The sequence below is a fragment of the Dermacentor albipictus genome, chromosome 8, assembly GCF_038994185.2.
Source record: "Dermacentor albipictus isolate Rhodes 1998 colony chromosome 8, USDA_Dalb.pri_finalv2, whole genome shotgun sequence".
NCBI classification, from domain to species: Eukaryota; Metazoa; Arthropoda; class Arachnida; order Ixodida; family Ixodidae; genus Dermacentor; species Dermacentor albipictus.
This window is the reverse complement of record NC_091828.1, coordinates 70,017,673-70,041,426: the sequence shown is the minus strand read 5'-3', so window position 1 is coordinate 70,041,426 and position 23,754 is coordinate 70,017,673. Positions and strand designations below refer to the sequence as shown.

Sequence of the window (23,754 nt, the reverse complement as noted above, 5' to 3'; positions counted from 1 at the left end):
CCAATGTGAGCATTTTCAGTTTATGATTACATTTCTTGTACTTGAGCATGCTTGCTTTATTAATTTGGCTTAAAATACCAAGGAGGTAATTTGAAACCTACAGGAGATGGCTATCAGGACAGAAGTGATACCAAAAAACTTGTTCAGAAGGATTTATATACAGAGAGAGAGAAGAGAGAAGGGAAGACGGAAAGGCAGGGAGGTTAACCAGACTGAGTCCAGTTTGCTGCCCTACACGTGGGGAGGGGAATGGGGAGTGAAAGAGGGAGAGAAATAACTTAGGTGTAGGATGTCTATAGTCGGGCACTCAAGTCTGTTGCCCTCAGGTAGCGAAAAAGCGCTCGAACTGCTTTCTGGGCCAATGAACTGTGAGGCCAGGCTCCCAAGATCTTCGCTTCCGTAAATGGCCTGTCATCCAGTCTATTTAAGGAACACTGGAGAGTCTCACGTTGATTATCGAAACGAGACCAGTGGCACAGAAGGTGACTGATGGTCTCTTCACACTTGCACTTAGCGCACATTGGTGAATCCGCCATTCCAATACGATAGCTGTAGGAGTTGGTGAATGCTACTCCTACCCACAGCCGACACAGCAGTGTTGCGTTACGTCGTGGAAGGTTCGCTGGTAATGCAAGTTTCAGTGATGGGTCGAGGCTGTGTAAACGACACTTAGAGTTCTGTGGTGTATGCCAGCAACCTAACGTGATTGTACGAGCGAGACTGCGAAGCTCTCTTGCAGCGTCGACTATGGATAAAGGTATAAGGAGTGTCGGTGAGCCAGCTGTGGCACGTCGGGCAGCGTCATCGGCGAGGTGATTACCAACGATGCCACAATGTCCCGGCAGCCACTGAAATATGATATCAAGTCCTTTTTCAGAAGCGCAATGGCAGGTTTCGTTGATTTGTGACACCAGCTGTTCATAATTGCCACGTCGTAAACTTCGCAAGCTTTGGAGGGCTGCTTTCGAGTCACAAAATATTGCCCATTTGTTGGCCGGTTCTTTTTCAATGTATTCAACAGCAGCACGAAGAGCGGCCAGTTCAGAACCTGTAGATGCGGTTACGTGTGAAGTCTTAAACTTGATGACGACCGATTGATATGGTAGAACAACGGCGCCCGTAGAATTTTCCGAGACGGAATCATCCGTGTAAACATGAATTCGGTTAGCGTATGAACAATGCAGAAGTTCCAATGTGATTTGCTTGAGAGCCGCGGTGGTCAGGCTAGCTTTCTTCACTATTCCTGGAACAGCAAGGTACACAGGCGGCTTTTTCAAGCACCACATAGGGGATTTCGTTCTTGTTGCGGGCGAGTGCCTCAAAGAGAAAGAGTGCCGGTTAGCCGCAATTGATCTGGAGAACGCTGCCTTGAGTCTTTTCTCAGCCAAGCGAGCGAGATGGTGTTCAGGGACTCTGGATATATGGCGAACATGCACCTGGAGTGCGTCGATATCTATATAGGTCCTTATTGGGTGGTCTCTCGCGGTGGCAATTGTTGCCACGGTTGAAGCATTTCGAGGTAGCCCCAGACATGTTTGAAGGGCTTGGCCTTGAATGCTCTGTAGGACATGGATGTTAGTTTCGTTAGCATTGGACAGCACTCGTGTGCTGTATCGCAAGTATCCTAGGAAGAGCGTCCTGTATAGTTGAAGCATAGATGCCACGGATGTGTCCCACGTTTTACCGACAAGAAACCTTAGTATATGGGAGATAGAAGTAAGTTTCTTCTTCAAGTATGTGATGTGGGGGCTCCATGAAAGGTCTCTGTCTATAATAACGCCTAGGAATCGGTGAGTTTTTGCGTAGGAAATTGGTTGGTGGTCAATAGAAACGGGGTACCAGGTCATGGGCTTGTGGGTAAAGGCGACTAAGGCACACTTCTCGGCCGAAATGCTGAGGCCTTGCGCACGCAGGTACGATGATGTTAGGGTCACTGCTTTTGGAGCCGTGCACGCACCTGGATACGTGTAACTGCCGAGGCCCATATGCATATGTCGTCAGCATATATGAAAGGTTTACTGTATGTGGTAGAACGCCGGTAAGGCCAAGGATTGCAAGGTTGAACAAAGTGCGGCTAAGAACCCCACCCTGAGGGATGCCGCGGTAAGTGTAATGGTCAGTAGTTCGGCCATCTGCACTGTGCAGAAAGAAGGATCTTTTGAATAGATAGCTCCGTATCCACCGAAACATGCGTCCACCAATTCCATTATTTTCCAGGGCATCAAGGATGGCTTCATGCGTTACATTATCATAGGCGCTTTTCACGTCGAGCAATAGTGCAACCGATATACGCTTGTGGTGTTTTTCTTGTTGTACAGACATGAATAGGTCGATGACGTTGTCAATAGAGGAACGGCCTCTTCTAAACCAGCCATGGCATCGGGGTAAACGCTGTGGTGCTCAAGATACCATTCTAGGCGGGTGAGAATCATTCTTTCCATGACCTTCCCAACACAGCTGGACAGCGCAATGGGTCGGTAGGAAGCTAGGTCAAGTGGCGAATTTCCAGCCTTTAGGAGTGGTATGAAGTGGCTGGACTTCCACCGCTCAGGAACGACGCCATCATTCCCAACTGGTTATAACATTCCAGAAGTCTGCTTCGGCCATCTTCACCTAGGTAGCATAAAGCTGCGTAGGTGATGCCGTCTGGTCCTGGCGATGATGAGCGCCAGCATGAGGCCAGAGCAGCATCCAATTCCTCAAGTGAGAAGGACACATTCAATTCTGGGAAGCGTGTCGCAGGAACTTCACCCAGAATTTCGCTATTGATGGTGACCACACTGCCCGTAATCTTCACACAGAAATCTTCGGCTATATCGACCTGTGAGCGGCCTTGATGGAGGGCTAGGGCTGAGAATGGGTGTCGTTGCTGTGGAGACGAGCCAAGGCCGCGCACCGTCCTCCATGTGATAGACAGTGGCTTGCGGGGGCCAAGTGATTCGCAGAAAGCTTTCCACCGTTGTTCCTCCAGCCTATCCATACGACGTTGGATTTTCTTCTGTATACGTCGAGCGACTCTAAGGTCATGAATTGACTTCGTGCGCCTGTATCACCTCTCGGCTCTTCTGCGAATTGTTCGAAGTCGTTCAAGTTCCATGTTAAAATCCGTACGTCTTTTAGCGGATGTAAATGTGTACTTAGACGATTCCAGTACACTTGTAATAAGGTTCTCAATGGTGCCGGTAAATCCTTCTTTGCATGCCTCTTCCACCTTTGTCTTATACGTTGAGAACCTTATAAATGCTTGTCGGGAAGTACAAGAGGAGAAGCTTCCAAATCCAGTGATACCTAAGTAGGTGGGAATATGGTCACTACCATGAGTCTCGATGTCAGAGAAGCATCGAACATTTTGACCAAGTTGCCGTGACACCAAGGTCAAGTCTAAGCAACTGCTATAGTTCGAACCGCGCAAGTACGTCGGACTGCCATCGTTCATAATGCTAAGTTCATGGTCGGAAGCAAATTCCACAAGTTTCCGGCCCCTGGAATCTATTCTGGAGCTTCCCCAAGCCAAGTGATGAGCATTGAAGTCTCCCGTGATAATCCAGGGTCCAGTAGTCGCCGTCAGGATGTCTCGCAATCGGTCGCCGTCGAACCAAGTATATGGGGATATGTAGGCGCCGATAAGGGTGAAGGCCACTTTATTCTTTGTAATGCGGAGACACACGTATTGGTTTCCATCATGAGGCTGCACCGAGTGGGAAATGTAAGTCAGTTCTGTACGGATGTAAACAATTACTTTGCTGGATTGCCCACACGGGTATCACAGTTATGGCATGCATATGTATACCAATTTGTTTTTTTTTTCAATTTTCCGCATGCGTACGTTATAGAACAACGCACATATTCAAACATTAACTTTGCTAATGACAAGGTTTCACACCCTACGAGGTAAGTTACACATTCTTGGCAGGCGAAGAACAGTCGTGGCGAAAGTAAACAGAAATTCTGAAAGTAAACAGAAATCTCTTACTTGGTCAGAAGTAAATACGTCAATTTATTTACTAATTTATTTATGAATACAACAGTCTTCTTTCCAAGTTCTTGCAGGGCGGGTACATTGTTAAGAAATACACCAAATATATATCTCGGCCGAGTTCACACGTGGCCTCCAGACGAGAAGCGTGGATAGACGGTGCCTGCGAACAGGGAGAATTCTTCATCTGTGGAGATATCCTGGACTTTACGAAAAAACTTTTTTTTTCTAGTGGAGGCGGTAGTACTTGCTGAAGGTAGTTGCATCTGTAGATGTCAGCACCGGCAGGTAGAGAGTTGCTAGACAGTTCAGGAGTGTTTTACAGCGAAGCTGTCTATGGCTAGCCGACTCGTATGCCCAGCCGTCTGTCGGTCGCCTGCATGCCCTAAACTCCTCCGGCACCACCTCAAGCGCATGCGCGAAGAAAAGAGAGATAAAGAAAATAAAGATTAGTCAACACAACCCAGATAGCACAAGCCCTGCTTACTCCAGTCCATGACATCACGCTACTTTGCCCGCAATTTCCATTGACAAGGCTGATGTGATGAAAGCGGTGGCGTCATAATCACTCTGAGCTAGTCAGGAGCATCCACACTATATTATATGGCAGTCGCACAGTTAACAGGACGTCATGTATTGGAGTCAAAATGCCTTATGCTATCTAGGTGCTGTTGAATTAGCTGCGCCAGTAGTGACGTCATTGTTCTCCGTAGCAGCCGAGCGCGCGCGCAGCAGTATCCCTCCGCCTCCGAAATGGGTAGGCCACACGTCATACGTACTCCTGAGGAACAAGCAGCTTTTGATCAGCAACGCCACGACCAGAACCGGAACGAGCTCGACTACGCCGTGCCGATACTGCAGCCCGGGCACAAGAACAGGCTCGAGCAGCCGAGCGCAAACAGCAACTCTGTACCGAAGATCCGACAGCGAAAGAGAATAGCGCAAACTAGGACGACCACAAAGTGAGAGCGACACACACGGAAGCGCTACTAACAACTGCTGTTACTCTCCGGATAAAACGCACATATATGCACCATGGCCACACACGCGCAAACGTAATCAAAATGAACATATCGCTAACGCTAGGCAGTTAACAGATATAAGAGCTTAAAAACGGACACTCCGCAGCGTAAAGAGATAAGGAGCTTAAAAAGAGATGTGAGCTTAAGAGATGTGAGCTTAAAAACGGACACTGCAGCGTAAAGAGATAATTTTGGCAGAACGCGCGTGTGGATTTCTACCAAACGACGTGAAAAGCATGCCAATGCTGCTCTTTTTAGAACCCGCACATGGATTTGTGCAAGGAAGTGTCACTGACACAGTCGTCTGCTTTTTTCATTATGTGATAAGCTTCTTATACTAAGCACGCTTGCTCGCTTTTGCTTCTGCCCAAATTCAAGGTCTCATCAAAGCGTGGTGCACAATTACGGCAGGTATTCAAATGGGACACAAGATGTGCCGCTCTGTCAGCATTGCTGTTTACTTTTCTGGTGTGTTCCCCGAGTCGCTCATTGATGCCAACGCTCGGTCTGACCGATGTACGTCTTTCCACATAAGGGCATAAACCACTCCGATTGCACAGGGAGCATACGATATCCCATGCCTAAATTGGCAGCCTCGCCTGTTATCACCGCATGTGCGGGCACACAGTTTTGCGAGCTCATTCGGAGCAGAAAAATCCAGAGGGACACCGTACCTACCTGCGATCTTCTTAAGCTCATGGGAAACCTTATCTGTATAAGACACCAGCACATGTCTGAACGCTTTACATTCTGTCGTCGACCTCGTGCTCGGCTTTCTGATTTTAAGCCTTTGTAAGAGACCCTCGGCTATACCTGTCAAGAGCGTCATAGCAAACCCAGCTGCCGAAAGCCGGCGAACCTGATTATCAAAACTCGCGTGCATTTTGTGCTCACACGATTTATTGAGAGCTGATTCCATGCATTAGAATGCTATGCCTCTTTTGACAATTTTCGAATGCTCCGACTTGAAAGACTAAGGTTCCTTTTGCGCCCCAGGTAGGTAAACCCAACATACATATATATTGGCTATGGCCGGTGTGCCATGCAGTCGATCCGGACTGGCTTGTCTTAGTAAGTACCGAGCCTTCACACGTCTTGCCTCGCAGCTTACGGAGGCCAGTTGGAACTCTATTGTAAATGATGTGTGCCGGTTCCGTCGAAAGACTAGTTCTAATGAAAGGAAACGTGCTGTTGTACTTGGAAACGTCAGCCTACACGAAAATGTCTCCCGTGTTCTGGAGAAAGGCCCTAGGTTCAGTGTGCCTACATATGTACCCACTCACGAATGGGTCGCTACGAATAGGCACGTAGCCTCAAAGGTGAAGCAAGAATACCGCGAAGGTTGTTTACTTGAAGGTGGGGACTGCTTGGAAAAGTGTGCACCGAAAGGGACGTCCGGGAGTGGGAACAAATATGTTCGACGAGTGGTGTCGTTTTTTAAAGCCAACAAGTTGTGTCTTCTTCAGGGTGACATAACAGGGGGTTTTGTTGTGGGGGAAAAGGGTGTTTTTAAGGGAAAAGCTTTGCAAGCAATTTCAACAAACTTTGTCCCTGTTAAGGCGACGTCAGGGTAAAAACAAAATTTATGGATTTCTACAATAATCTCGAACTCAGGAAGCTTGAAAGGGACATAGGAAATACTAGAGGCAAGTTGTCGTCGTCGTCATCATCATCATCGTAATAATAATAATAATAATGATAATAATAATAATAATAATAATAATAATAATGCTATTGTATTCCCACTGCAGGACGAATGCCTCTTCTTGCGATGTACAATTACCCCTGTCCAGCGCCAAACGACTCCGACCAGCGCCCGTGAATTTCCTAATTTCATCGCTCCACCTAGTCTTCTGCCGTCCTCGACTGCGTTTCCCTTCTCTTGGTACCAATTCTGTAACCCTAATATCCAACGGTTATCAAACCTTACACATGACCATTACATGACCGGCCCAGATTCATTTTTTTTCTTATAATGTCCATTAGAATATCGGCTGTACCGGTTTGCTCTCTGATCCAAACTGCTCTATTTTTGTTATGCCTAGCATTATTCGTTACATCACCCTTTGCGCGGTCCTTAACATGGTCTCAAGCTTCTTTGTCGATCTCCAAGTCTCTGCCCCATATGTCAGCACTAGTGCAGTGCACTGATAGTACACCTTCCTTTTCAATGACAATGGTAAGCTTACAGTCAGGAGCTGCCAATGTGTGCCGTATGAATAAAAATGGGTTGGATCGCATACGGCAGACATACGGCAGAGGCAAGTCGTCGTCAGTATTTTTTATGGCTAAAACGCACAAGCCGGAGACACCTTTCAGAACAATTGTCAGCGAGACTGGTTGCTGCAGCATAATGTAAGCCGATTCTTGCAGAAGCAATTGAAGTTACTGTCTGTATATGATCCCTTCCGGACCAAGAAATCGTATGAAGTGCCGTTTTTGCAAGGAAATGAAAAAGTTCGCTATGCTTTTTCAATAGATATAGAAGATTTATTCTATTCGGTACCACGATGCGAACTGCTGATTAGTGTGAAGTCTTGCATTGAGGAAAACAGTGAGCTCGAGTTCCAGAATGCTGGCGGACTTTCAGTGGGGAATTTCTGAAATCTGTTAGAGTTGTATGTGAAAGTTACTTTTATTGTTTTTAATGACGAACCGTTTTTACAACGGCACGGCGTATGTATTGGGTCTTGTGTCGCCCCCAGTCCATTGTGACATATCTCTAACTCGGGTAGAGTAGTCCTTAGATGACGTTTTTAGAGAGGGAAAGGTTTTAAAGGTTCTTAGACACGTCGATGACTTTTTGGGGTGTTTAGCGTGTGACTCCTCCTACCTGGATACTGTTAATGATGTTTTAAGTGTTTTAATCAATGTGGTTAAAGACTAAGATTTACCCGCGATATACCCCAAGATTCGCAGACTCGCATACCCAAGACTCGCAGTTCCTTGAGCTTAACCTACAGTTCTGTGAACGTCACGTATGTTGGGTTTACGTTCCTCGGGCACAAAATTAACTTTTGTTTTTGAAGTAGGAGCACACAAAAATTGTCAAAAGGGGCATAACATTCCAGTGCATGGAATCAGCTCTCAATAAATCGTGTGAGCATCAAATGCAGGCGAGTTTTGATAACCAGGTTTACCGGCTTTCGGTAGCAGGGTTCCCTATGACGCTCTAGACAGGTGTAGCCGAGGGTCTGCTACAGAGGTTAAAAATCAGAAAGCCGAATACAAGGTCCATTACAGAACGTGCAGCGTTCAGACCTATGGTGGTGCCTTATATACATAAAGTTTTCCACAACCTTAAGAAGGTCGCCAGGTAGGCACGGTGTCACTCTGGCTTTTTCTGCTACGAATAAGCTCGCAAAACTGTGTGCCCACACGTGTGGTGATAGCAGGCAAGGATGCCAAATTAGGCATGGGATATCGCATATTCCCTGCGCAGTCGGAGTGGTCAGTGCTGGTTAGCTTATAGCATAAAGAAAAAAACAGATGACTGTGTTAGTGGCACTTCCTTATCGCTTTACCCTGCAGAGTGTCCGTTATTAAGCTCACATATCCGCTAACTGCCTGGCGTAAGTGATGTGTTCATTTTGATTACGTTTGCGCATGTGTGGCAATGGCGTATAGTATATGTGCGTTTTGGCGGGAGAATAAAAGCAGTTGTTAGTACCGCTTCTGTGTGTGTCCCTTTCCTTTTGTGGTCTTCCTGCTTGGCGCTATTATCTTTTACTGGACTTGTACCTACTCGCTCCTACAGATGTTTTACTGAGGATCTGAGAGCCTGCCAAACCGTCTATTAATGAACCATCTGGATTAACCGAGTGATGAACACTGGGGTAGCTCGTTTCAACTTCGCTGGTTAGCCATCTGTACGGAATGATTGGGTGGCAACATTTTAGACTGCAGGACTCGGCATGGGTGTCCGTAGGATAGCGTTTGTTTTTGAAGAGAAAAAGTTGCAACAATTAGAAGCTGGTCAATATCATTGTTTATCATCATTTTTAATTATAACCGAATGTATTTGCGTGATTAGTACTACTGAAACTGTGGTTCAGTCTAATAAAGGAAATGCATCCATGCCACTATAAAAGGCGGGTATTTCTTGTTCATTATGTATTGGTGCAGTGTGCTAGAACAGAAAAGCCTGAGATTAGCGGGACTCTGGCACCGCGCTGACAGTCACTCTTTGATACGGACGTCGAGCTGACCTCATAAATATAGGTAGGCTTCCAGGCGCCTATCTTGAAATGATTCAAATTTGTTAGTGCTGTTGCGGTATTACTGAGAAACTTAAACAAAGGAAGCGGGTATACATTTCTTCGAACAAGCGTACGAAGTGATGTGGCTTTGATTTTGAACAGTAATGGTATAGAATGAGAGGAGAGGGACCTGTTGGCAATAATTGGCAGGCTACCAGATGAAGTGCAGTGTTAGCCTCAATTCAGCATAGACTGCATTATCTCCGGGATATGGATACGTGTCCTTTTAGTCAAAAACGAAAGATCAACCAATTGTCGGCGCTAAAGACGGCAATGTCAATGTAGCTGTGTGTGAAAGACGATACGAAAACGATACTAAATGAGCTAATGTGAGCACAAAAAGAGAGGAAGACACAGTGTAGTAAGGTATGTTCAAAATTTATTCATATGATTATTTGAGCCACAATGGAATGTCAACCTTGTCTTCTTTAGAGCCGACCCTTGGTCAATCCTTTCTTTTTTGTGATTTTTTGCATATTACTTAAAGTATCAGGTTCCTCCCATTCAAAAAGACCATAAAAACTACGCCATACAATTTTCTCATGTTACTGGGACTATATTCATTACGGCGGATTCACATGATGAGTACACACGTCGAGCTACCTCCATTGGCAAGGTGGTCTTGCGAGAAGGGGCCGTTCAGCTGCGTAGGGTGGTAGCAACGATTCATCCCGTTCCTGAGTGGCTTCCGCTTCTGAACGCTTGAGCTTGTTTGCCTGATTTTTGAAGGCTCGTAAGTCTGGGTAGCGCGCTATGCGTTTCATGGTTTATGTGAGTTCTAAATGTAAGTCATGTTCACTGTGCATTGCTGACGTTAGTTTCCTGCAATAATGAGGAAAGAAGTCGAGGGTTCGACGGAATCCCGTCTGGTCGGTATGAAACATGAAGCAATAAAACGACAGACACCGACCAAAAGATGGCCTGTAAATGAATTAATCTTCAAGACGTTTCGGCTTCGCTACGGAAGCCTTGTTCACAATGGGTTAAACGAAAGTTCGTGGAAGATTGTGTATTCTTCAGCACGTGACGTAAGCAGCACGTGTACGATGGGGGGAGGGTTCACACACTTCTATTGAGTGTGTGGCATGTGTCTGTATCTCCAGCGATTCCAGATACAGCCGTGATTTCAGGGGCCCTATAACGTAAAACTATTCCAATATGTTTCTATTCCCCTCTCCTGACGTCAAATTTGCGTAACCACCGACGCAAGCACCGGGCGGTCACCCACAGGGTTGTCTGAACAGACCAATCAAACGCTCTCCTCGTTCATAGGAGGTCACTTTTGTTTGCTTGAAAAAACAAATCACATTGCCTACACTGAGCGGCTTGTCGTATCTATTTGGCTGACAAGAGGCGAGGAGAACACTCAAGTGGAGAGGGATTCGCTGGGGCAGAGCCAGTGCACTGAAAATCGATAACCGGGTGAACAGGGTGGTGCCGGCGCCTTCGATTGGTCGGCTTTCCCTTAGTTAGATCATGGTGGCTGGTCGAAAATCGCGGTGGCATGCAACGGAAGCTTAAGAAGGACGCTAAAACGGACCCTCAGCAAAGAAGAGTTGGCAGAATGAGGTGGTAAGCGTGCCGAAAGTGCTCGAAAATGTTTCACGGCCACAAAAGAACATTTATTATACGAAAATACACCCATGCTATCCGGCAGGTGCGAGTAGCCAGCGTCTCAGCGATCGGCGGCAGCCATCTTTTATTCCTTTCGGAATGGGGCAGCCTGCGGCTATTCAGAAGGAAATTCAGTTTTGTTCGGCATATTAATGCATCTTTATCGCGTGCACGTCACATTGACGCGGCGAGCTTGTGCGGTTTTGTGACGTCGCGTGACAGGCAGGTGAAGTGAGTGCAGCCCGAAAACTTTTTACCAATAGCCGAGTGCTAATGGCGAAAAGGGGTCGAATCTGAAATAATTGTTTTTCTTTTTTCAGTCAAATCATGCATAATCAATGTGTACACATCTTATCAGATGGGGAGGTATCGCGGTTTTCGTGACGTCGCGTGAAAGACAACTGAAGTGGGGGTGGTCGAAAAAAGTTTGTGACCAATCGTGGAGGGCTGATAGCAGATTTGGAATAGAAAAGTTGAGAATAGTTTTACGTTATAGCGCCCCAGGTTTCTTTCTTGGCCGATAATTCTTGAGCTTACCCAGTCAGTCTTGTGGCCCATTGAATCCGTGTGCTCGGTAGGGGCATTCGAAACTGTTCGTTTCTTTTCGACATCATTCTGATGCTGCCTCAGTCTCTGCTAAAGCTGCCCGATTCACCAATGTATGCGCAGTGGCAATCTGCGCAGGGTGTCTTGTATACTACGCCAGGAAACGAGTCTGTCGCAAGCCTGTGCTGACCGCGCACGAGTGCGTGCCTCAGCTTACACACAAGCACTTGTGCCACCTCAAAGTCAGAACTGCGCAGAACGTGAGACAAGTTTTCTCTTATCCCAGGAACGTAGGGTATGGCAGCACGCTTTCTTGGTCGGGGATTAGCCGGTTCGACGGAATTGGACAGGCGGCGTTCCACAGCGCTCAAAAAGCACTTGCCGAGAGATCGCCTTGCATGTGGATCAAGTCGGTGAAACGACCTTCTGCTGTGGTGCCAGTGCAGTTTGCACGGTTGAACAGAGAGGCAGCAGCCGACCTTTTGTGAGCGTCAGAATGAACGGATCGAAAATTGAACGTCACTTGAACATCAGTTGAACGGTTTGCTTTTCCATCCGTTTAACCCGACAAATGCTGAACGATCCGATGCTATGCACTTGTGATTTGATTGCTTGTTTGAGATTGTATTTTTTGAATATTGAAGTTGAATTAAGACACATTTCGTTAAGTTGCATAACCCCTTGTGATTTATGAACGGTCGCGGGCGCCGGACACAATACGATCCCGCGTATCGGCAGCGGCATACAGAAGCCGTGCGTATCCGTCGACAATCCAATCCGAGCTTGCGCATCTACGAAACGGCGGCCAGGCCTCGTCATCATGCTGATCTCGAGGTTCGCAACAGGGAGAACGCGGCCAAATGCCAACGACTCGATGCGGAAGCTCGTCGCGTCGCGTCGCTGGCGTTTGGCCGCGTTCTTTCTTTTTTCGCCGAGCGCTTGCTTCTTTCGCCCTTTTCAGGTTAGCTATACACTGTCTCTCTCGAGGAAAGTTTTTTTGCGACGTTTCCCTTCAGTTTTAGTGCATTCTATTCAGATACATCACCTAAGTAATGACATTTCAAAGGCAAGTGAGAAACTACTGGGATACAGAGAGCAGTGCACAGACGGGCACATTCAGAGAGCAGTGCACAGACGTCCAACGGGAATGAGTTGTGGGATCACATATTGATTTTCCCTGAGGATATTATGATTCTACTTCTCAAACAGTAAAAAAAAACTGAGAAAGAACCCAGAACAGGCATATGAGTTGACATTGTAGAATTAGAAGCCCTGACCTCTAGCAAAGTGTTTCGGTAAATGCAATAAAAATTGCTTTATATGTATACGGACGATGCAAAATTAAGAAATTTTCTCTAGATTGTTTTTATCACACGAGAAAATATTTCATAATGACAAGAGGTGAGTTTGGAGAAGCGATTATTTAAAACAACATATTAACGTTTCAGCGGCAACATCCAGGCAATCGATCTCAATGCAAGATGGAAGATCGTCATCCAATCAATGTGTAATCGTCTGCAGAGAAAAAAAAAGTTGACTCTCCTGATTTTTCAAGCCTACCGAATTATAACCTGTTTCAACAAGAAAATTGATATTGAACTGCCCAAGGGCGTAGCAGCCACGTCCTCAGACCATAAGCAACAGGAGTGTTTCCGCCTCAACGTCGGATGAGCTTGATCCCGGCTTGTTAAGGACTTCAGATGGGAATAGGTCTCGGCGTGTTCTTTATTCGTCGTAATACAGAAAACATAGCGCAGTAAGGACCCAGGACAAGTTCAGACAGGACAAGCGCTGACTTTCAACTAAGGTTTTATTGCGAATCCTGAGCACATGTATATACAACCACCTGAATCTCTAACATGAAAGAACAGAGAGGAAGAAGCAATACAGAAAACATAACGCAGTATGTACTCCATCTTGCTCTCTGTTCTTTCCTTTTGTAGATGCAGATGGGCGTACACACGCACACACACACACACACACACACACACGCACACGCACACGCACACGCACACACACACAAACACATACACACACACGCGAGTGGCAGTGCTGGCTAACACTCCCAAGGTTCTAGTAGTAACACATGAATATCCAAAAAAGTGGATGGGTGAAACCGTGCCCGCTTTAGCTCAATTGGTTAGAGCATCGCACGCGTAATGCGAAGACATGGGATCGTTCCCCACTTGCGGCGAGCTATTTTTTCATCCACTTTCAATGCCACTAAATTACCATTTACTTATTTCAATTAGTAAGTGGAATTTCCTCTATGTTATCCCTGGTGTCTTTGTTTGTTGGCTTCTCATCATAATAGGGCCCATCGGTTAACCCTCTTTCCTCTTTCTTTTCGTTCTGAGTTGAAAGTCAGTGCTTTCCCTGTTTCGACTTGTCATTTGTCCTTACTGCGCTATATTGTCTGTATTATGACTGATAAGGACTCTTGTTTCATTCTCGCCCGCCGGTGTGACGTAAACAGCGACGTCAATAACAGGCGCCGTCTATGTGCGTGACACTTGCGCTCTTCGGCAGTTCTCTTTCTGCCTCCTGGATGAAATTGGCGAGGCCGTATATTAAGCCAAGGGAATCAACAGGGTCACTTTTTTTGCCGGATAAGTGATTATAATTTATTCGGACTGGCTTAGTGGAACCCACTAGAATCGATCCTCTGGCTATATGAGTTAAAAGAGTGAGTAGTCCACTTTACAATTACGTATCAAATTGCTACGTCGGGTCTAACATATACCTCAGCCTTGAAAGCCACCCTGTCGAAGTCGCCCAAAAATTCTTACTTTTCCCTATTTTATAGCAGTTTCAGCCACATTTGCTCAAGTAACATGCATAATTTAACGAGTGTGTTCTTATCTGTTAGGTAAGTTATAAAGAAAGGCTAGTTGATATTCCAAGTACGCACTCTATGTGAAATTTGCTGCGGCAACGCTATTTTTTAATGTTTCCTCGCGGGTAACTGAGTATCTTAAGTGAATGAATATATACAGAACTAAAGAAATCAATGAACAAGTGCTGAATATAAATGTACATTATGTTACAATGAGCTAGCCTACATAAATTTGATTTCATTGAAATCTCAAGATGTCTTGTCGCTCAAAAAGTTTCCGATATACCATGACACTTATATATTCCACGCATTCTCTTCGTATCGGTTTCATCGGGTACGCTTAGAAACGACTTTTTTTTCATGGTGACGTCCTATTACGATGAAACGAAATCCTGTCGGTTGGCTGAAAGGACGCATCAGGCACGTTCTTTCCGAGAATTGCAGCTAGCAAAGTATTCGCGGAAAAATCTCTATTGTGCCGTACAAACCGGTACGGTGACTCATTCATCCCTAGGACAAGCATGGACTGAAATCACGTTCCCACATCAATTGCACTCATCACCGACTCTACCAACTTCAAGACCGCGGTTCAGCATGCCTTTTGTTAATATTTTTTTGTTAATACTTCTTGTTTGTATTTTTTCTGCACTACTTTTGTTTTCGACTCCACTACTTTCTGTAACGCCTTCGGGCCTTAAAATTACGCGAAATAAATAAATACACAAATAAATAAATAGAATAAGCTGGCCCGTATGCCTTGGCTGTACAGCCTCCAGGAGAAAATACGCATTCAGCAGCTTTTGATCAAGTGTTTGTTATAACGTTGATCGTGAATATGAGCAGCCATACAAATTTTGTTGTGTCGCATATCTTTAAGAAATGTTTACTCAGTGGAGTCATGCTTATTTATCTCTACAAGTGTTTACTATACCGATGAAGGCAGTTTACCACGGGTCACCCCGAGACAAGCACCAATTTCAATTCATGTCTCCAGGAAGTTACACCAGTTCATAAGCGCTTTAATCAGCATCTTCCCTAAAGCCTACCTTGTGCAGTGCCGCACGGAATAAAGTGGAATATGAATGGATTTGGCGACAAATAATAATGACCAATATGTAAAAGTTTGTCCTAACTTCTATTTTATCTTTACGTGATCGTGCCTTGAATAATTCCTGCTGGCGTTAATTTTCCAATTGGAGTATCCACCCTCAAGTAAACGCTGTAACTTTTGTAGCAGTTCGTTTATGAGCTTATATAATAATCAGCGATAATCACATATTTGTTCAAGCGACGTTATTTGTTTGTTTCGCTCCCACAAATATCTGGGAATTTGTCATTTGATGAACACTTGGTATCAGGCAGCTGATAACTAGTTTCTTTTTAATGTTGTATGATCAATTCTGAAGCTGACAATGCTTACAGACTCAATTCAATTTATTCACATGTTAAATAACGCGAATCACTGAGTTTTCGCTTGCGTGTTCTACATGGGTAGTCGAAGGGGTAAAACTAACGTAAGAAACACCGAAAATTGAGATCGTACTTAGTCAGCTACTGTTCGAAGAAAGAGCACAGTTTTGAGGAAGATCTACGATTGCGATCGGCTGCTGCTTATCACGGAAGAAAGAGTACGGGGAAAAAACTAAGGTCGCACAGGAGGAAAGCGGCGTCTTGATGAAGTCATTGCTTCACAAAACCTCAAGGAATGTAAAGCGCTGGGAGCTGTAAAACTACGCGCCGTTGAAGTTCGGGTAAAAAGAAACCGAACCCAAGTATTAAAAAAGAAAAGAAAACGTGCTTTGCTTTCAGCCTCTCGGAGAAGTAATATAGCCGCATTACGCGGCAGATGACGGATTCTTGGCACACGTGGAAAACAGCCTTCCTTCTACCACTACGGCTTGGCTAAGAGAAAGACAGCTGTTTTCTTGCCAGCGCGTGACTTCGATGTGGATTGTCTTACAGCGCGTATGGTTAAAAAGCGCGTCCTTTCCGCGGCAGTTTGAGCGGCCGTTTGACTGACGACCACTAGCACTGCTAATTGTACTCGGAAGTCGTATATAGTTCATAATGAACGCAGTTTTAGTGATTTTTATCTTTCATTATTACGTTATTCACGTGCTCGCGATGCCCCTGAACGGCACAGGTAAGATCTTTGACGCCTTCGCTTTTGAACTTGTAGGAGCAAAAAGGAGCCTGCGCGTTGAAATATCACAGCTCGTGATCAGCTTAGCTTTTACACCTTGGACATTATCACTGCGAAGCCTTAATATTTGTGTAGGCATTGCCGGTGTTAGAGACGATATTGGTGATCAATTCAACTGTGCCCGAGCGCGTATATTGAAATTCCCCGCATACCATAGCAATCACGGTGGCTAACAGGGGCGCCTGTCGCAAATATGTGCGATAATGGAGTCGCTGGAAATTGGTGCGGTAAAGTGCAGGGCGTGATGGTTCAGGTGCCGGTAATTTGAACGAGAAAGTGTTTCATGCTAGACTCCATTAAAAATTGGTGTACACTTGAGCTTCGGCTTTAGGAGCGGTACGCGATAGTATTCAAAGATCGCAGACTTCTTCTCAAGCTTCGCGGCAACTGCAGCTTATGTAACCATAATGTTTACCGGGAAACGCTGGCGGCGAACGCTAGGCCCGAAGGCGAGCTTCATAGGCGACACATCGAAAGAATACCACGCAATTGTATGGTGTCCTGGCCACGAGGGTATCTCGGGAAACGAACAGGCACACACTCTAGCTCGAGGCTTTACTAACCGAGCTGGAGATACGCACAACGATGAAAAAGGCGGTCCCCTACTGGTCCACGACATAGTGGAGCCCCAGCCAAGAACCCGACAACAGTGCGCCCCGACACACAAACTACTCAATGTGGCGGTGTCGCAGAAATATAGAAGAATACAGACGAATACTTACCCGCATTTAGTTAGATACCGTAAACTAAATCCAACCTTGTGCAATAACTCTCGCCCGTGGTGAGGGTCCTGGCCTCCATTGCCCCACGTAACATCGCAGTGCGCCAAAAGACCTCACTCTATTAATTCACCTTTCGTACTCACCTTACTAAGGGAGCCCTGGGAGGCCACCTTTGCTCTTTCTGACCTCGAGGCCCAGAAAGGCCTCCTGGATCAAGCTGGGCGGGTCGCGGTGGCCACGGCAGTATTGGAATAGGGACCTACGCTGCACCGCTCCCATCCGTCATTTATTTTCCTCATCAATAAAATTTTTATTCCTCCTACTGCTCCTCCGGTAGAAACGCGGCCTCTTGCGTCGACCGTTTCCGGAGACAGTGTGCAGCCGCGCTTAAAAAATTAGGATATTTTAAGGTTTCTGTTATTGTTTCGCCCTTTTAATGTTTCAGCCTGAGAAGATTTAGCATAAAAGCCATATCCTGTCGGTGCTTTCTTTCTCATGACAACTGTAAAAGGGCTATCATTCTCAAAAAAAAAACGAGGAATAACTTAGTCTCTAGTCCAAGGCAAGGCATGCGAACGGTATGGATACAGGGGTGTGGCGATATAACCTTCACTGACCACGTGCCATATTGCAAGACGTGGCATATATATATATATATATATATATATATATATATATATATATATATATATATATATATATATATATATATATTATATATATATATATATATATAAGGGGTATAAGTTCTTAAGTACTCTTAAATATAAGTTCTTAAGAGGTATAAGTTCTAACGCTGTAGCGTTAAGGGCCCCGTGTCGCAGAAAATCCGGTGTCGGAATCGGTACCCCGTGAGTGAAAGTTGCCGCTGATATATATATATATATATATATATATATATATATATATATATATATATATATATATATATATATATATATATATATATATATATATATATATATATATATCTATGGACGCACGATGGTGCCACAGCACTAACAACGCCGTTTCGCATCACACACACTCATCATCGCGTAGGATACCTATGACGCCTGGTTGCCTCAGGGCTGTTGTTTACGTTGCGCAGCAGCGCAGGCCTCGCGTGCTTGCTATCGCTGCTATTGCTTCGTCCTTCCAGTGAAACTGTATATTAGATAAGAAACTGCACGTTCAATGCCTTTTCTTTGTGAATGGGCAACGAAACTATCACTGCTTCCTTTCAAGCAAAGCTTGTATTGGCTCACAAGTTTCGGTGGCGTTGTCATGGTCCCGCACACACAAAAAAAGAACAGTTCCTCCAAGAAGAGAGCAGCTGCGGGAAAGGGCGTTTTCATGAGTTCGCAGCTGTGCCGGCGCGGAAGCGTGAGTCATTTGCAAGGATTCCAGCTGCATAGGCGCGCGCTCACACCACGCGCGCAACCAATCAGAGCCGTGTCGCTTCCACCGGAAGGAGGATGAGGGCAGGAAAAGGTATCGCGCGCGCTTCGCCGACTTAATTTGTTCAGTTCTGTCTCGGAAAACGGATGGGACGGACACGCGTTGTGCGTTCTTCCGAGGGAGAGGCGGCCTTCGACGAGCGGCGGCGAAAACTTGCCCGCGAAAGGGCTCGACGTCGGTGCGCCGACCCAGCCGTTAGAGCCGTATCGCAAGCGCTGCGTCGGCTTCGTTTTTGTAAAGTCTCGGAAAACAGTTGCGACGGCCACGCGTTGTGCTTTCGCCCCAGGAACATGCAGCCTTCGACGAATAGCGGTGAGAACTCGCACGTGAAAGGGCTCGCCGTCAGCGCGTCGACCCAACTGTTAGAGCCGCCCGAACCAAGGCAATCTGACAGCAACGAGAAGACGAAACCGCGATGAGGGAGTGGGAGGCCGAAGCGATCCGGTAACGCGCTACCTGTGGGTTACTAAACTTTGACGAAGGCCAGGTGCACGATGGACAGGCTTCGCTTACCCCGTTTTCCTGCACGGGAACGGTTGCTTATTTTCTATACAGGTTTCGCTTTCGTGTTATGACCAATTTTCGTGAAAGAGTGATAAATTATTGTTTTATTACAAGGTTCGATCGCTAAGAACAATATTTCTCTAGGTAACTATTACTGTACTGTTCTAAACCCACAATTTTCAATAGAAATGATGTAGAACTTTTGAGAAATATCCATTTAATATCATTCCTTCAGATAACTTTCGTGGTTTGAATTTCTTGCGGGCTGTAAGAAAGTGCACTACATTTTTAAAGGTACCACTTGACTAGGTTCTTGCCCGCAGCGACAATATTGTCCTCAAACCGTCTACAAAAAAATATTGTATGCTTCATGCACACTAAGCTCAATATTAGGTCACAAACAAAGCTGAGAGACGATGGCCGCACCAATTGCCTCCGGTTAATCGCCATCTCTCACCAAAATTGCCTGGCGCTTTACGCAATCTGTCAAAAGCAAACACGCTGACAGAGCTTCCTGAATTGCCACGGACTGTTTATAGCGTATGCTGTGGCTTCAATTTGTTTCATTGCTTTTACAGTCAAGCTTTATCGGCACAAATGGAAGCTGCATTCGATACAACTATGTCCCTTAATGCCTATTCATGCGTTTGGTCTACCTGCCGATCGATGCCTGCAAAGCGCGCAAGAGCCTGTGTCAGCACGCTTTCAAATCCAGCGTGCTTGACGCACGATGTCAGGGAACTGCCCAGTGTAACATTTGCCTTCGCCATGCCTTGATTGTGGAAAATATTCTGGAGAAAACGTCTGCGCTTTGTCTACCGGTCGTTCTTGCCGCAATAGTGCAAAATACCTTGCAAAACTTCCAAAAGCTTCTTAAACAGTACAAACCAAAGAAAAAGAAAGCAGAAATGACTGATTTGTTGTTGCATGAGTAATATTATTTGAGCTTACAGTATGTGGTTGTTCACTAAAGAACACGTTTAAAGCTAAAGCAACTCAATATCGTCAGGAACTAAAACAACGACAGCAGTGGTGTTTGATGCTCATCAATGTATTATGATTGTCCACATGATGTTTTGCACAGTCGCAATGGTTGAAAGCACCAACTCAGTAGTATACAGGACGTCGCACAGAGCCGCGATTTTCTGAACACCGCGTTTAACGTGTAGAACGTTTTCCGGTTCACTTTGCAGTTGTCGAGCCAGTGGCGCACCTGATGGAAGTCTGTGCCCAGTGCAAGTGCTCCTCCCACGACGTGATCGCGTGCCGGGTGAACCCCAGGACCGGCTGTTACTGCGTAAGGGGGATGTACCGACTCGGCGAGGATGGAAAGTGCATGGAGAGGACGCTGTGCGAGTGGTCCTGATCGTACAGACAACACGGACACCCTGCTCGTTATATACCCTCATGTCACGTGTCGACACGAGTGCGGTTACTATGCGTACAACTTGCACTGCGGAATTGACAGCATACCACTATAGAAACTATAAGCGCTGGCTTTGTAGCACCGAATGGGCCGAATGGTTAAGGACAACGGCTAGTGCCCGACGAGAAGGCATGCACTACCCCGGAGAACCACGAAGAACTACACGAAATCGCACCAAAAGCTTGGAAGAATGTGGCAAAGGGTCCACTTTGCAACGGAAGCACACACGACGATTTAATGCCTAATTCCGGTGACGGCCAGGACCTCCGGGAACTGCGGTGCACACTTTCCCGTGGGACACTGCCGTGACCATGATATCGTTCTCGAAGTTCTTTGTTGCAGCCAATGAGCCGCTAATAAACCACTGGAAAAATCAAATGGTCTTCAGATATCTTCGCTGCGACATCAACAGTAATGGAATGTTGTTATTCGGGCGCAATATGAAATGTTCGATTTGTTCTCATTGCACCGCAATAAAATAAAACAGTCCTTCTCTACTGAAGCCGAAGTTCCTTGTTCTTTAGCCGAACAAACCATTTCGTATATTGTAAAGGAACACGAAGTAGTGTACGTGTGGAAATAGCGTGATGAATGTGGAGCAGGCCGGGCGCACTGGCTGCTTTAAATTAAACTTTGACGTTAGAGTTACTCTAGGAACGAGAGCGTTGCTAGAGTGCTTGAAGTCGACAGATCTTTGGACTGTTTTTAGACTTGGAGTTAGACTTCAATAGTACTCGCTGCTAGGGCTTTCCTGCTTTTTTCCCTCCCTTTTCATTCTTCTTTTCTATTCCCCTCCCCCCATGCTGGGTTGCAAACTCGACGTGCACCTGGTTAACCGCGGCACCTTTTCTTCTTTTTAACGCGACAGCGTTAAGGAGCTCGTGTCGCAGAAAAGCCGGTGTCGTCGGCGTCCGCGTCGGCGGCATTGGCCGTGAGCGATAAATCCCAGCAGGCACTTCATGAATAAAAAACAACTTGCAACATGGGCTGGGTGGGAATCGAACCAGGGTCTCCGGAGTGTGAGACGGAGACTCTACCACTCAGCCACGAGTTCGATGCTTCAAAGCGGTACAAAAGCGTCTCTAGTGAATGCGGTGTTGCCTTAGAAACGAGCTGTTTCTAAGGCTCAGGTGTGCGTCGCTTGCTCAGGCGCACATTTCGTTGCCGCGCCGAACGCGGCGCTGCTCGACGCTTACCGCGTCCGATGCGGGGCGCGTAGTCACTTCCCCGTAGCCTACGGTCTTGCACCCCTTGGCGGGTCGACGGGAACGCTGTCGCGTTCCACTCTTGAAGGCGAAGCTTAAGCGTCCACCAATTTTTTTTCTCTCTTGGCTATCAGTGGGTATGACGAGTCCACAATTTTAATGATAAGCCGCGCAATTTCGCAGCTGCCGGGTGGCACAAGAGACACTAGCACTCGGGGAAGTATAACAGTGTTAGAACGACAGAAAGCTGAGCTAGTTGGTAAGGATTCATTGTGCAAAAAAAATTGGAGGACGCTTAAGCTTCGCCTTCAAGAGTGGAACGCGACAGCATTCCCGTCGACCCGCCAAGGGGTGTAAGACAACGGGCTACGGCGCAGTGACTACGCGCCCCGCATCGGACGCGGTGAGCGTCGAGCAACGCAGCGTTCGGCGCGGCAACGAAATGTGCGCCTGAGCAAGCGACGCACGCCTGAGCCTTAGAAACAGCTCGTTTCTAAGGCCCAAACAATGAAACGTTCCTTTCCTTCGAGCGCTTCCTAACCTTACGTGAGGCCTCCTTACAGCGAAGGACCGATGGAGGAAGCAAGCATACTCTGAAAGCTCCCTTCACCCGTCCTCACGTAAGGAGCGGTTGCCGCCATGCCTGGGTTCGAGATTATCTCTTAAAAGCTTTAGGCGAACACCAGAACACCCCTATTCAATAAAAAAGGTTGTATCGTCGCACAATCTCTAAGTTGATGAGCTAATATAGAGAAGCGTGGACGCTATTTTTTAGTTTTGTTTACTAAATCTAAAGAAGCCGTGCATTACAGTGCGAAACTTGATGTGCTCCAGCAACGCTGGCACGCCGGCGTCGTGCAACGCCTAGCAACGCTTCCATGCCGCACGCGTGACTGAAACGAACGTGCCTGGCAAAACGTACCGTGCTCGCGCTTCTCCGAAGGTGGGCGACAGCACGCACGCGCAAGCAAACGTCACGTGGTTAAGCAGTGAGGCGAAGTGCTCGTTCAGGGCCAGGAGCGGCGTAAGGACGCATGAAGGTAGCTTGGCCCAAACAATAAAACGTTCCTTTTAGGGGTGTGCGAATATTGAAATTTTCGATTACGAATCGAATACGAATAAGGCGAAGAACTCTCTTCGAATATCGAATCGAATATCGAATACATGTGTAGTATTAAAAAATTGCAAGAGAGGTAACAATAGCTTTATTACCCTTTTAAAAATAACATTGCATTTTACAAGGTGGCTTCAAATGAAAGAGGTACTCAATTATAGATAATGGACTCAGGTAATGCCCTCAGTCAGGTAAAACGCTTGTTACAGATTGTCGTGAAGGAAAATTAACTGCTCAATATGGCCAGAAAGTAAACGCTCTCTATGCACTGTCACATTTCTACCGGTAGAAAATACTCTTTCACTAGGAACTGAAGTGGCAGGGATCGCCAAGTACTTCCGGGCGAGTGCACTTAAAAGCGGGTGCCTGAAGCGGCCAATGGACTGCCACCACTCACAAGGATTCATGCCCCTTTCCAGAAGAGGCTTTTGCGCGTAGTCTGTAACTTCCCTCTCAGGGGCAGATGCCAAATGTGTCTTCTCTTTGTTCATCACTAGATCGTCAAAAGCATTCCATACACTCGATGCCACCAGTGGACACGAAGTCGACGCTGGCACGGCGGTGTCCCCATGGTGTTCCACGACGGCTTCCTGGAGCTCCCTTGTCACAAGGTTTTTCAGCCAGATCATCTGACCAGATGCCTGATGAACTGTGGCCACAAAGCGCGGATCAAGAAACATGCCTAGGCTGGCCACTTCATCAAATTTCCACTCCGCACAAAGAGCCTTGATACATTTTGAATCAATGTTAGCAAACCCTGAGTTGCCTTTGCAACCTTCAAGGCAATGGGGCATTCCAAAAATAATTGGAATTATAAAGCTTGGTGAAAAAGAAACCGAAACTGATCATGTCTCAAATGCCTGAAGCAGATAGACTGAAACAGAGCA

General features: G+C 46.3%; 1 long non-coding RNA gene across 1 annotated transcript; it reads left to right on the top strand.

Annotated features, from left to right (window-relative positions):
* The first annotated feature begins 16,110 nt into the window (after positions 1 to 16,110).
* On the top strand, positions 16,111 to 21,050 carry LOC139048809 (uncharacterized). The gene is made up of 2 exons (XR_011507963.1): positions 16,111 to 16,396; positions 20,316 to 21,050. It is a non-coding gene; the product is annotated as an uncharacterized lncRNA (long non-coding RNA).
* The last annotated feature ends 2,704 nt before the right edge of the window (positions 21,051 to 23,754 follow it).